The 15275-nt window shown below is 38.7% G+C and overlaps 1 long non-coding RNA gene across 1 annotated transcript in view; it reads left to right on the forward strand.

Annotated features, from left to right (window-relative positions):
* Window positions 1-14569, forward strand: part of LOC132485359 (uncharacterized) — a 50342-nt gene extending 35773 nt beyond the window's left edge. The window contains exon 4 of the long non-coding RNA XR_009531404.1: window positions 14225-14569. This is a non-coding gene — a long non-coding RNA (uncharacterized LOC132485359). The remainder of the gene's footprint in view (window positions 1-14224) is intronic.
* The last annotated feature ends 706 nt before the right edge of the window (window positions 14570-15275 follow it).

Here is a 15275-nt window from a genome sequence, read left to right on the forward strand (position 1 = left end):
TTTCATTAACTTGTTTTGTTATTCCTGCTACTGCTGTTGAGCTTCACAGAGACCTCCGGTTTGTTGACAACACCACTTTCTATCCACCAGCTCCCCTCTGTCTTCTCTTCTTGTTCAGCTTAGAGTCCATGGTCCATCGGAGTATCTCCCTTGAAAATACCCTCATCTCCCTTGTACCTCTCTCATCTTATTTGCCTGGAAAACTCCACTCTATTTTAACCCTACTCTCTGCCATCTTTGCCTCTGTACCTGAATAGATGAAGACGCCAGGAGAAAAGCCATACAACTAGACAAATTGGCTTCCCTTTAAAATTTTGATTACAGGTCTCAAATAGTCTCTACACACTGTCTAGCAATCTTACTGTGATTTTCCACTAAGCCTCCATTCCTGTTGTCTGAGATGAGTATTTCATACCTGTCTTCTCAAAACTCCCCCATGCCTACCTCTCTTTCATTTTCAGCTGATGATCTTTCTCATGTTCTTTGGGAGAAAAAAAAGACTTTCAAATGAAAATATTCACTTTCCCATCACCAGATCTATTTTGTCAGCATCTGCACCTGTCTTCTTTTCTTCCTATACATTACATTGAAGGAAGTCTCCCTCTTCCTGTCAAAGACTTCTTCACTTCTCATCCAGGTATCTATCTACTCAAAGTCATTGCTTCTTCTCCTTTCCACTTTTTTCTGCACCATTCTCTCCCATTCTACTACATAATTGTCCCACAGCATAGAGGCAAGCTAACATCTTGATTTTAAAGCAAACACTCTGTTGATACCAGATCCCCATCCAGCATGCCATATCATTTCTGTGTTCCTTTTCACAAAAGAATTGTCTAAACCAGCACTGTTGAATAGACATATAATGTGAGTCACATAAGTAATTAAAAACTTTCTAGTTGCCACATTAAAAAAAGGTTAAGAATAAACTCAAAATGGCTTAAAGACTTGAACATAAGCCGTGACACCATAAAACTCCTAGGAGAGATCATGGGCAAAACATTCTCGGACATAAATTGTTCCAATGTTTTCTTAGGTCAGTCTCCCAAGACAATAGAAATAAAAACAAAAATAAACAAATGGGACCTAATCAAACTTACAAGCTTTTGCACAGCAAAGGAAACCATAAACAAAACAAAAAGACAACCTACAGAATGGGAGAAAATATTTGCAAATGATGCAAAAGACAAGGACTTAATTTCCAAAATATGCAAACAGCTCATACAACTCAACAACAAAAAACAAACAACCCAATGGAAAAATGGGCAGAGACCTAAATAGACAGCTCTTCAAAGAAGAAATACAGATGTCCAACAGACACATGAAAAGGTGCTCCACATATTGCGAACTATTAGGGAAATGTAAATCAAAGCTACAGTGAGATATCACCTCACACCAGTCAGAATGGCCGTCATTAAAAAGTCTATAAATAACAAATGCTGGAGAGGGTGTGGAGAAAACAGAACCCTCCTACACTGTTGGTGGGAATGTTAGTTGGTGCAGCCACTGTGGAAAACAGTATGGAAGTTCCTTATAAAACTAAAAATAGAATTACCATATGATCCAGCAATCGTGCTCCTGGGCATATATTCTGACAAAACTATAATTCAAAAAGATTCATGCACCCTTATGTTCATAGCAGCACTATTTACAATAGCCAAGACATGGAAGCAGCCTAAATGTCCATTGACAAATGAATGGATAAAGAAGATGTGGTGTATACAATGCAATACTACTCAGCCATAAAAAAGAATGAAATAATGCATTTGCAGCAACATGGATGCAACTAGAGATTGTCATACTAAGTGAAGTAAGTCAGAAAGAGAAAGAAAAATACCATATGATGTCACTTATATGTGGAATCTAAAATATGACACAAATGAACCTACCTATGAAATAGAAACAGAATCACGGACATAGAGAACAGACTGGTGGTTGCCAAGGGGGAGGGGGTTGGGGGAGGGATGGAGTGGGAGGTTGGGGTGAGCAGATGTAAGCTATTATATATAGAATGTATAAATAACAAGGTCCTACTATATAGCATAGAGAACTGTATTCAATATCCTATGATAAACCATAATGGAAAAGAATATATAAAAAAAAGAATGTATATATATGTATAACTGAATCACTTTGCTGTACAGCAGAAATTAACACAACACTGTAAATCAACTATACTTTAATTAAAAAATCAAAATAAATTTAAAAAGCTTAAAAAGAAACAGGTAAAATTAATTTTACTGTATTTTATTTAACCCAATACATTCAAATATTTTAACATGTAATCAATATTAAATATTAATGGGATATTTTATATCCTACTTTTAAAAAATCTTTAAAATCCAGTGTGTATTTTATACTTACAATACATCTCAGCCAGGGCTAATCATATTTCAAGTACTCAGTAGCCGCATGGGCTAGTGGCCACTTTAGTGGGCAGCAAAGGTTTAAACGTTCTGTCTTGACTGCTCATCTGCCTTCTCTTATCTGACTTCCACATCTGTTACTCCACTGATAATGTTTTTGTGAAGTTCTTGTGATGACCTATATTGCTAAATCCAGTAAATATTTCTCTATCTACATCTTTCTCAGCCTTTCAGTAGCATTCAACTCAGTTAACCACCAACTTCTTGAAATAATCTTATCCCTTGGCTTTCATGATACCTTATTCTCCTGTTTTGCTTTCTCCACCTTTGGCTCTTCCTAATCTCCTTTGGTGTCTTCCTCTTTGTTGAGTTTTGGCGTTTCTCAGGGCTCATTTCAGGGCTCTTCTCTAACTAACACTCTTCTTAAATGAGTCCATCCATCCTGTGGTATTTAGAGCCGTCTACATGTTGACAACTTGCAGATTCAAATGTCTCACTCAGCATCTTCTCTGAGTTCCATAGTGGTATAACCAGCTCTTCACTTGTGTCTCTGATGGCACATCTTACTATGTCCAACTTACAACTTGTGATTTAGTTTTTTTTCCCCATTCTTTTTGTTTCCAGGAAATGGCACCATGGTCTATCTACCCAAATTAGTATGCTGAGTAATGTAAGAATTGTCTTGGCTTCTTTCTTCACCTCTGTATCCTTTCTATCCTTAATCCTGCTTGTTCTTTCTCCAGAACGTATCTTGAGTTCATTTTCTTCTCTTCGTCACTAGGGTTATCATCCTGATCCAAGCCTCCATCATCTCTCACCTGGCTTCCTGACTGGTCTTAGTGCTTTTAGTCTTGCTTTTCCACCAATCTGTTCTCCATACAGGAGCTGGGGTAATCTTTTAAAAATGTGAATCAGATTATAGGTCATTCCACCTGATAAAAACCTCCAAGATTTACTTTTACACTTGGGTAAAATCCAAACTACATATTATTATATTGTATGTGAAGTTTCCCTTGCTTATCTTCCCAGCTTCATCCTGCACTGCTTGCCTCATCACTTACAATGCTAATTCAATTTATGTTGCCTCTCCTCTTAGTCCCTTCCCATCAATTTTTACCACTTCAATGTCTATTTATTTGCCTTTTCTGGAATTTCTATTCCCATCTTTTTGCATGGCTGGCTTTGTTTCATCCAAAGTAGTTCCCTCCTATTATATTATCTAAGTAGCCTCCTTCATAGCATTTATAACAGGCTTTAATTACTTGTTTACATTTTACTTTTTGACTCCCCTACTGTAATGTTAGCTCCATGAGAACAGGGAGGGATGTCTCTTTCCTAGCATAGAATATTGCCTAGTGTACTGTAGATGCTCAATTAATACTTGAGTAGATTAAAGCAAGGATAGAAATAAGGAACATAAGCTCAATAGCAGTAGTTTAGGCTATGTAGAAATTAAAAACTTCTGCATGTCAGACTCCATAAGATATTCCATAAACCTGGGGAAAAATAAAATAATGATACATAGTATATTGGTGTTAATAACCTATAAAAATTCTGGACAACACGAAGACCTCAATATAAAAAATGGGCAAACAACATGAACCAGTAATTAATGAAAGAAATAGGTATGACTAACATACATGAGAAAAACTATTAATTTTTCCCAGTATCTAAAACATGCAAGTTAAAGCATGTCATTTTTGCCTCAGATTTTCAAAGATTAAGAAAACAGTATTATTAAGGTTGGGATAAGAGGATTCACACGTAGCTAGAAGGAATATTAATTTAACAGTCTTTCTGGAAAGTACTATGGCAGAGTTTCACTGACTTTCTTCCTTTATGGCCACTTACTGTCTCAGCACTTTTTGAGTGGCACTCCTAGGCCAAAAGAAATACCTAATGGTTCAGTTTATTAAGTAGATATATCCAAACAAGAGTAGTTTTCATGTTGTGTTTGACCAATGTCACTGTGTTTCCTTCAAAAGTTTTAAATATTCTGTCGTGTCTGTTGGAGTTTGGTGTGGTGCCCCAGTGCACTGAGGTGCACAGTTTGAAAACTGTGGTGATATGGAAGCATGGTCAAGAAACTTATTTAAGAAATGCCATGATTTAGTAATTCTTCTTCTAGGAATCTATCCTAAGAAAACAGTTAGATAGGAACAAAGATTTATGTACACAATTCTTCCACTCAAATAACAACCATCAAATATTGGTATATTTACTTCAAGGAAGTTGGTGTTTTTATTTTAGGTTGTAAGTCCCTCTCAGACTGTAGCACCTGGCAAGCCCGTCTAAGAACTGACTCTGCAGGAGTCGCAGACCATCATTTCTGTAACTGCACAGTGAAAACTGTCTTAGTTTTAAAATTCCAGTCTCTAGTTTGAATGCTTAGCACTTGAACCTGATTGAATGAAATTCTCCTGCATTATTTTTGGGATAAAAAGTTTAAGCAGTTTTTGCTTTTCCTCCAGTTGGTAAGGATTCACTTCTGAAATTAAGTTGCTGCTAGTTAATAAGCAGGAGACATTATTAAGCAGAGAACACCCGTGTTTAGTCCTGGCCCACTTTTTGTTGGCTCTGTGGCCTTGAGTAGGTTTTTAAGCTTTTGAATTTCTTTTTTGCTGATATGCCCACTTCAGGTTGATGTCTGTGCTTCTCAAGTGATATTTTATTTGTGAGGCTGCTTTGTAATGTTACATGTACATAGATATTACTATTTTTTCAATCTAGCTAACAATCTAGAGACTTCTTTTTCACTTCATATTCCGTATGTTATTTTCTCAGTAAGCTATATTGTGTTTTATCATTTTTATTTTACTGATAGGGAACTTGACACGGGGGGAGAACTTGCACAAGTTTCTATTGTCGGGTCAGAAAAAAAGTGGTACAGGAGCTCTTAGTGTTTTGACATTATAGTCTTTTGCTTGGTAATAATGAGCTTAATAGCTCCTTCCACATGTTAAATGCTAAGCTAAGCACTTTTCACACTGTTTCATTTAACTCATACAACAAAGCTGCTATTTAGGTGCTGTTGTCATGCCCTTTATAGATAAGGAGGCCAGAGCTCAGAGAGGTTAAGTAGTTTGTCCAAGCTCACCTTGCATTTATTTAGTGGCAGAGCCTAGATTTTAACCCAGGCATTCTGATGCTACAGCCCAGGATCTATTCACTACTTTGTTACACTATCTTATTTTGCCATTATATGGCCTTCTGTTTCATGAAGATATAATAAATATTTTAAATCTACTTTTGAAAGTTCTGAACTCAGTGTTTTTATTGTTAGTAATACAGTAAAGCCTTGTATTCATATGGTCTCAAATTCACATTTAAGAATATAGGCTAGACATAACAAAGCTGGACTTCCGGGTAAGATGTCGGAAGAGTAAGACGCGGAGATCACCTTCCTCCCCACAGATACACCAGAAATACAGCTACACGTGGAACAACTCCTACAGAACACCTACTGAACGCTGGCAGAAGACCCCAGACCTCCCAAAAGGCAAGAAACTCCCCACATACCTGGGTAGGGCAAAGCAGAGAGATTCCCGCACAGAGGAGCGGTGCCGAGCGGCACTCACCAGCCCGAGAGGCTTGTCTGCTCCCCCGCCGGGGCGGGCGGCGCTGGAGCTGAGGCTCGGGCTTCGGTCAGAGCGCAGGGAGAGGACTGGGGCTGGCAGCGAGAACTCAGCCTGAAGGGGGCTAATGTGCCACAGCTAGCCGGGAGGGAGTCCAGGAAAACTCTGGAGCTGCCGAAGAGGCAGGAGACTTTTTCTTCCCTCTTGGTTTCCTGGTGCGCGAGGAGAGGGGATTAAGAGCGCAGCGTAAAGGAGCTCCAGAGACAGGCGCGAGTCGCGGCTGAAAGCGCGGAGCCCAGAGACAGGCGTGGGACGCTGGGGCTGCTGCTGCCGCCGCCAAGAAGCCTGTGTGCGAGCGCAGGTCACTGTCCACACCGCCCTTCCGGGAGCCTGTGCAGCCTGCCACTGCTGGGGTCCCGGGATCCAGGGGCGGCTTCCCTGGGAGAACGCACGGCGCGCCTCGGGCTGGTGCAACATCACGCCGACCTCTGCCGCTGCAGGCTCGCCCCGCACTCCGTGCCCCTCCCTCCCGCCCGGCCTGAGTGAGCCAGAGTCCCCGAAGAGGCTGCTCCTTTAACCCTGTCCTGTCTGAGTGAAGAACAGATGCCCTCCGGCGACCTACACGCAGAGGCGGGGCCAAATCCAAAGCTGAGACCCAGGAGCTGTGAGAACAAAGAAGAGAAAGGGAAACCTCTCCCAGCAGCCTCAGAAGCAGCGGATTAAAGCTCCACAATCAACTTGATGTACCCTGCATCTGTGGAATACATGAATAGACAACAAATCATCCCAAATTGAGGAACCAGGAGTCAGTGCTGTGCCTCTGAGGGGGGAGAGCGAACTTCAGGACACTGGTCCACAAGAGACCTCCCAGCTCCACATAATATCAAACGGCGAAAATCTTCCAGAGATCTCCATCTCAACACCAGCACCCAGCTTCACTCAACGACCAGCAAGCTACAGTGCTGGACACCCTATGCCAAACAACTAGCAAGACAGGAACACAACGCCACCCATTAGCAGAGAGGCTGCCTCAAATCATAAAAAGTCCGCAAACACCCCAAAACACACCACCAGACGTGGACCTGCCCACCAGAAAGACAAGATCCAGCCTCATCCACCAGAACACAGGCAGTAGTCCCCTCCACCAAGAAGCCTACACAACCCACTAAACCAACCTTAGCCACTGGGGACAGACACCAAAAACAACGGGAACTACGAACCTGCAGCCTGCAAAGAGGAGACCCCAAACACAGTAACATAAGCAAAATGAGAAGACAGAAAAACACACAGCAGGAGAAGGAGCAAGATAAAAACCCACCAGACCTAACAAATGAAGAGGTAATAGGCAGTCTATCTGAAAAAGAATTCAGAATAATGATGGTAAAGATGATCCAAAATCTTGGAAATAGAATAGACAAAATGCAAGAAACAGTTAACAAGGACCTAGAAGAACTAAAGACGAATCAAGCATCGATTAAAAACACAATAAATGAAATAAAAAATACTCTAGATGGGATCAATAGCAGAATAACTGAGGCAGAAGAACGGATAAGTGAGGTGGAAGATAAAATAGTGGAAATAACTGCTGCACAGCAAAATAAAGAAAAAAGAATGAAAAGAACAGAGGACAGTCTCCGAGACCTCTGGGACAACATTAAACGCACCAACATTCGAATTATAGGGGTTCCAGAAGAAGAAGAGAAAAAGAAAGGGACTGAGAAAATATTTGAAGAGATTATAGTTGAAAACTTCCCTAGTATGGGAAAGGAAATAGTTAATCAAGTCCAGGAGGCACAGAGAGTCCCATACAGAATAAATCCAAGGAGAAATACACCAAGACACATATTAATCAAACTGTCAAAAATTAAACACAAAGAAATCATATTAAAAGCAGCAAGGCAAAAACAACAAATAACACACAAGGGAATCCCCATCAGGATAACAGCTGATCTCTCAGCAGAAACTCTACAAGCCAGAAGGGAGTGGCAGGACATACTTAAAGTGATGAAGGAGAAAAACCTGCAACCAAGATTACTCTACCCAGCAAGGATCTCATTCAGATTTGATGGAGAAATTAAAACCTTTACAGACAAGCAAAAGCTGAGAGAGTTCAGCACCACCAAACCAGCTTTACAACAAATGCTAAAGGAACTTCTCTAGGCAAGAAACACAACAGAAGGAAAAGAACTACAATAACGAACCCAAAACAATTAAGAAAATGGGAATAGGAACATACATATCAATAATTACCTTAAATGTAAATGGACTAAATGCTCCCACCAAAAGATACAGACTGGCTGAATGGATACAAAAACAAGACCCATATATATGCTGTCTACAAGAGACCCACTTCAGACCTAGAGATACATACAGACTGAAAGTAAGGGGATGGAAAAAGATATTCCATGCAAATGGAAACCAAAAGAAAGCTGGAGTAGCAATTCTCATATCAGACAAAATAGACTTTAAAATAAAGACTACTAGAAGAGACAAAGAAGGACACTACATAATGATCAAGGGATCAATCCAAGAAGAAGATATAACAATTGTAAATATTTATGCACCCAACATAGGAGCACCTCAATACATAAGGGAAATATTAACAGCCATAAAAGGAGAAATCGACAGTAACACAATCATAGTAGGGGACTTTAACACCCCACTTTCACCAATGGACAGGTCATCCAAAATGAAAATAAATAAGGAAACACAAGCTTTAAATGATACATTAAACAAGATGGACTTAATTGATATTTATAGGACATTCCATCCAAAAACAACAGAATACACATTTTTCTCAAGTGCTCATGGAACATTCTCCAGGATAGATCCTATCTTGGGTCACAGATCAAGCCTTGGTAAATTTAAGAAAATTGAAATTGTATCAAGTATCTTTTCCGACCACAATGCTATGAGACTAGATATCAATTACAGGAAAAGAGCTGTAAAACATACAAACACATGGAGGCTAAACAATACACTACTTAATAACGAAGTGATCACTGAAGAAATCAAAGAGGAAATTAAAAAATAGCTAGAAACAAATGACAATGGAGACACGACGACCCAAAACCTATGGGATGCAGCAAAAGCAGTTCTAAGAGGGAAGTTTATGGCAATACAATCCCACCTTAAGAAACAGGAAATATCTCGAATAAACAACCTAACCTTGCACCTAAAGCAATTAGAGAAAGAAGAACAAAAACATCCCAAAGTTAGCAGAAGGAAAGAAATCATAAAAATCAGATCAGAAATAAATGAAAAAGAAATGAAGGAAACGATAGCAAAGATCAATAAAAGTAAAAGCTGGTTCTTTGAGAAGATAAACAAAATTGATAAACCATTAGCCAGACTCATCAAGAAAAAAAGGGAGAAGACTCAAATCAATAGAATTAGAAATGAAAAAGGAGAAGTAACAACTGACACTGCAGAAATACAAAAGATCATGAGAGATTACTATAAGCAACTCTATGCCAATAAAATGGACAACCTGGAAGAAATGGACAAATTCTTAGAAATGCACAACCTGCCAAGACTGAATCAGGAAGAAATAGAAAATATGAACAGACCAATCACAAGCACTGAAATTGAAACTGTGATTAAAAATCTTCCAACAAACAAAAGCCCAGGACCAGATGGCTTCACAGGCGAATTCTATCAAGCATTTAGAGAAGAGCTAACACCTATCCTTCTGAAACTCTTCCAAAATATAGCAGAGGGAGGAACACTCCCAAACTCATTCTACGAGGCCACCATCACCTTGATACCAAAACCAGACAAGGATGTCACAAAGAAAGAAAACTACAGGCCAATATCACTGATGAACATAGATGCAAAAATCCTCAACAAAATACTAGCAAACAGAATCCAACAGCACATTAAAAGGATCATACACCATGATCAAGTGGGGTTTATTCCAGGAATGCAAGGATTCTTCAATATACGCAAATCAATCAATGTGATACACCATATTAACAAACTGAAGGAGAAAAACCATATGATCATCTCAATAGATGCAGAGAAAGCTTTTGACAAAATTCAACACCCATTTATGATAAAAACCCTGCAGAAAGTAGGCATAGAGGGAACTTTCCTCAACATAATAAAGGCCATATATGACAAACCCACAGCCAGCATCGTCCTCAATGGTGAAAAACTGAAACCATTTCCACTAAGATCAGGAACAAGACAAGGTTGCCCACTCTCACCACTCTTATTCAACCTAGTTTTGGAAGTTTTAGCCACAGCAATCAGAGAAGAAAAGGAAATAAAAGGAATCCAAATGGGAAAAGAAGAAGTAAAGCTGTCACTGTTTGCAGATGACATGATACTATACATAGAGAATCCTAAAGATGCTACCAGAAAACTACTAGAGCTAATCAATGAATTTGGTAAAGTTGCAGGATACAAAATTAACGCACAGAAATCTCTGGCATTCCTATATACTAATGATGAAAAATCTGAAAGTGAAATCAAGGAAACACTCCCATTTACCATTGCAACAAAAAGAATAAAATATCTAGGAATAAACCTACCTAAGGAGACAAAAGACCTGTATGCAGAAAATTATAAGACACTGATGAAAGAAATTAAAGATGATACAAATAGATGGAGAGATGTACCATGTTCTTGGATTGGAAGAATCAACATTGTGAAAATGACTCTACTACCCAAAGCAATCTACAGATTCAATGCAATCCCTATCAAACTACCACTGGCATTTTTCACAGAACTAGAACAAAAAATTTCACAATTTGTATGGAAACACAAAAGACCCCGAATAGCCAAAGCAATCTTGAGAATGAAAAATGGAGCTGGAGGAATCAGGCTCCCTGACTTCAGACTATACTACAAAGCTACAGTAATCAAGACAGTATGGTACTGGCACAAAAACAGAAAGATAGATCAATGGAACAGGATAGAAAGCCCAGAGATAAACCCACGGACATATGGTCACCTTATCTTTGATAAAGGAGGCAGGAATGTACAGTGGAGAAAGGACAGTCTCTTCAATAAGTGGTGCTGGGAAAACTGGACAGGGACATGTAAAAGTATGAGATTAGATCACTCCCTAACACCATACACAAAAATAAGCTCAAAATGGATTAAAGACCTAAATGTAAGGCCAGACACTATCAAACTCCTAGAGGAAAACATAGGCAGAACACTCTATGACATAAATCACAGCAAGATCCTTTTTGACCCACCTCCTAGAGAAATGGAAATAAAGACAAAAATAAACACATAGGACCTAATGAAACTTCAAAGCTTTTGCACAGCAAAGGAAAGCATAAACAAGACCAAAAGACAACCCTCAGAATGGGAGAAAATATTTGCAAATGAAGCAACTGACAAAGGATTAATCTCCAAAATTTATAAGCAGCTCATGCAGCTCAATAGCAAAAAAACAAACAACCCAATCCAAAAATGGGCAGAAGACCTAAATAGACATTTCTCCACAGAAGATATACAGACAGCCAACAAACACATGAAAGGATGCTCAACATCTTTACTCATTAGAGAAATGCAAATCAAAACTACAATGAGATATCATCTCACACCAGTCAGAATGGCCATCATCAAAAAATCTAGAAACAATAAATGCTGGAGAGGGTGTGGAAAAAAGGGAACACTCTTGCACTGCTGGTGGGAATGTGAATTGGTACAGCCACTATGGAGAACAGTATGGAGGTTCCTTAAAAAACTACAAATAGAACTACCATATGACCCAGCAATCCCACTACTGGGCATATACCCTGAGAAAACCATAATTCAAAAAGAGACATGTACCAAAATGTTCATAGCAGCCCTATTTACAATAGCCCGGAGATGGAAACAACCTAAGTGTCCATCATCGGATGAATGGATAAAGAAGATGTGGCACATATATACAATGGAATATTACTCAGCCATAAAAAGAAATGAAATTGAGCTATTTGTAATGAGGTGGATGGACCTAGAGTCTGTCATACAGAGTGAAGTAAGTCAGAAAGAGAAAGACAAATACTGTATGCTGACACATATATATGGAATTTAAGAAAAAAATGTCATCAAGAACATAGGGGTAAGACAGGAATAAAGACACAGACCTACTAGAGCATGGACTTGAGGATATGGGGAGGGGGAAGGGTAAGCTGTGACAAAGTGAAAGAGCGGCATGGACATATATACACTACCAAATGTAAGGTAGATAGCTAGTGGGAAGCAGCCGCATAGCACAGGGAGATCAGCTCGGTTCTTTGTGACCGCCTGGAGGGGTGGGATAGGGAGGGTGGGAGGGAGACGCAAAAGGGAGGGGATATGGGAACATATGTATATGTATAACTGATTAAATTTGTAAAAAAAAAAAAAAAAAAAAAAAGGCAAAAAAAAAAAAAAAAAGGATTAAAGACCTAAATGTAAGGCCAGACACTATCAAACTCCTAGAGGAAAACATAGGCAGAACACTCTATGACATAAATCACAGCAAGATCCTTTTTTACCCACCTCCTAGAGAAATGGAAATAAAGACAAAAATAAACACATGGGACCTAATGAAACTTCAAAGCTTTTGCACAGCAAAGGAAACCATAAACAAGAGGAAAAGACAACCCTCAGAATGGGAGAAAATATTTGCAAATGAAGCAACTGACAAAGGATTAATCTCCAAAATTTATAAGCAGCTCATGCAGCTCAATAGCAAAAAAACAAACAACCCAATCCAAAAATGGGCAGAAGACCTAAATAGACATTTCTCCACAAAAGATATACAGACAGCCAACAAACACATGAAAGGATGCTCAACATCTTTACTCATTAGAGAAATGCAAATCAAAACTACAATGAGGGCTTCCATGGTGGCGCAGTGGTTGAGAGTCCGCCTGCCGATGCAGGGGACACGGGTTCGTGCCCCGATCCCGGAAGATCCCACATGCCGCGGAGCGGCTGGGCCCGCGAGCCATGGCCGCGGAGCCTGTGTGTCCGGAGCCTGTGCTCCGCAACGGGAGAGGCCACAGCAGTGAGAGGCCCGCGTACAGCAAAAAAAAAAAAAAAAAAAAAAAAAAAAAAAACTACAATGAGATATCATGTCACACCAGTCAGAATGGCCATCATCAAAAAATCTAGAAACAATAAATGCTGGAGAGGGTGTGGAAAAAAGGGAACACTCTTGCACTGCTGGTGGGAATGTGAATTGGTACAGCCGCTATGGAGAACGGTATGGAGGTTCATTAAAAAACTACAAATAGAACTACCATATGACCCAGCAATCCCACTACTGGGCATATACCCTGAGAAAACCATAATTCAAAAAGAGACATGTACCAAAATGTTCATAGCAGCCCTATTTACAATAGCCCGGAGATGGAAACAACCTAAGTGTCCATCATCGGATGAATGGATAAAGAAGATGTGGCACATATATACAATGGAATATTACTCAGCCATAAAAAGAAATGAAATTGAGCTATTTGTAATGAGGTGGATGGACCTAGAGTCTGTCATACAGAGTGAAGTAAGTCAGAAAGAGAAAGACAAATACTGTATGCTGACACATATATATGGAATTTAAGAAAAAAATGTCATCAAGAACATAGGGGTAAGACAGGAATAAAGACACAGACCTACTAGAGCATGGACTTGAGGATATGGGGAGGGGGAAGGGTAAGCTGTGACAAAGTGGAAGAGCGGCATGGACATATATACACTACCAAACGTAAGGTAGATAGCTAGTGGGAAGCAGCTGCATAGCACAGGGAGATCAGCTCGGTTCTTTGTGACCGCCTGGAGGGGTGGGATAGGGAGGGTGGGAGGGAGATGCAAAAGGGAGGGGATATGGGAACATATGTATATGTATAACTGATAAAATTTGTAAAATAAAAAAAAAAAAAAGCTTAACACAGAAGAAAATTATATGGTTTACTGTCTTGTACCAATTATCACAATATTTATTGATAATAATTCCCTAATAATGGGAAATTACAGTAATCTGCAAAAAAAAAAAAAAAAAAAAAAAGAATATAGGCTAAAGCCAGAAGCAAAAGTTGAAGCAGAATTCCCAGATCTTTCAATTCAGATAAATTATTCTATGGTTTTCTAAAATACACAAGGAGTCTTTATTTTTTCTTAGATATCTAAAAATATGGGTGTTATCTATAATCATTAAACTATCATTGCTAGATAAAAGTTGCCTTTGTTGTCCAGAGTTATTAACTCAATTGTATTCAGTCTAAGCAATGATCTTTTTAAAAAAGAAATACAATGTGACATGGTAAAGGTTGGTTCTGTCTTTCCCTTTCTCCTTTCCAGGCATTCTTTAGTGGCAGACTGAAGGCCAGAGGGAACATCATGTTGAGCCAGAAGCTTCAGATGATTCTTAAAGAATATGCCAAGCTCTGAAGGATATACTATGTTATTAATTACAATAGAAAAATTAAATACTCTCTTCAACTAAATATGCAGAAGTGATTCAGCAAAAATGGTCAAAATTAAGATACAGGGGAAATTGCTTAACATTTTCAGATTACAGATAACTTTTTAGATGTTCATTTTCTACTAATTTTTCATGTTATTACTTTTACAAGGAACTGTAAGCTGGCACATGATTATCCTTCTGTTCTTAGACCTATGTCTTCACAATAAAAAAGTTTCACTCAAGTCCAATCTCTTTAGAATTGTGATGGCATTTATAAATTGTAAGGAAAATGAAATGAGTAGAGGCCACTTTGATGCCTTTTACAGTTTGTTTTGTTATTTTCTCTTCTCTTTATTGATATCCCAATTTTAACATGAATTTTCATCTATTTATTCATTTTCATACTTTGCTATGAGAGATAGTGTTCTGCTTTAAGGCAAGATAAAGGTCTTTGTGTTTTCAAATAGTTTTCTTTCTTCTCCCTGCCCTTTTGCTGGAAATTCTTTACTTTCATATAATGCTTGGAAATCTACCAAATATATAACTTTCTTTTCTTAAAAATTTAACTGTAGTTGATTTACAATATTATGTTAGTTTCAGGCATACAGCTTCAGATTCTTTTCCCTTACAGGTTATTACAAGATATTGAATGTAGTTCCCTGTGCTATACAGTAAATCCTTGTTGTTTATCTGTTTCATATATAGTGATATGTATATGTTAACCCTGTGCTCCTAATTTATCCCTCTCTCTCCCCTTTCCCCTTTGGTAACCATAAGTTTATTTTCTATGTCTGTGAGTCTGTTTCTGTTTTATAAATAAGTTGATTTGTATTATTTTTTTAGATTCTGCGTATAAGTGATATTGTATAATATTGTCTTTCTCTGTCTGACTTACTTCTCTTGGTATGATAATTGCTAGGTCCATCCATGTTGCTGCAAATGGCA

Source organism: Mesoplodon densirostris, chromosome 3 (genome assembly GCF_025265405.1).
Source record: "Mesoplodon densirostris isolate mMesDen1 chromosome 3, mMesDen1 primary haplotype, whole genome shotgun sequence".
Classification (NCBI taxonomy): Eukaryota; Metazoa; Chordata; class Mammalia; order Artiodactyla; family Ziphiidae; genus Mesoplodon; species Mesoplodon densirostris.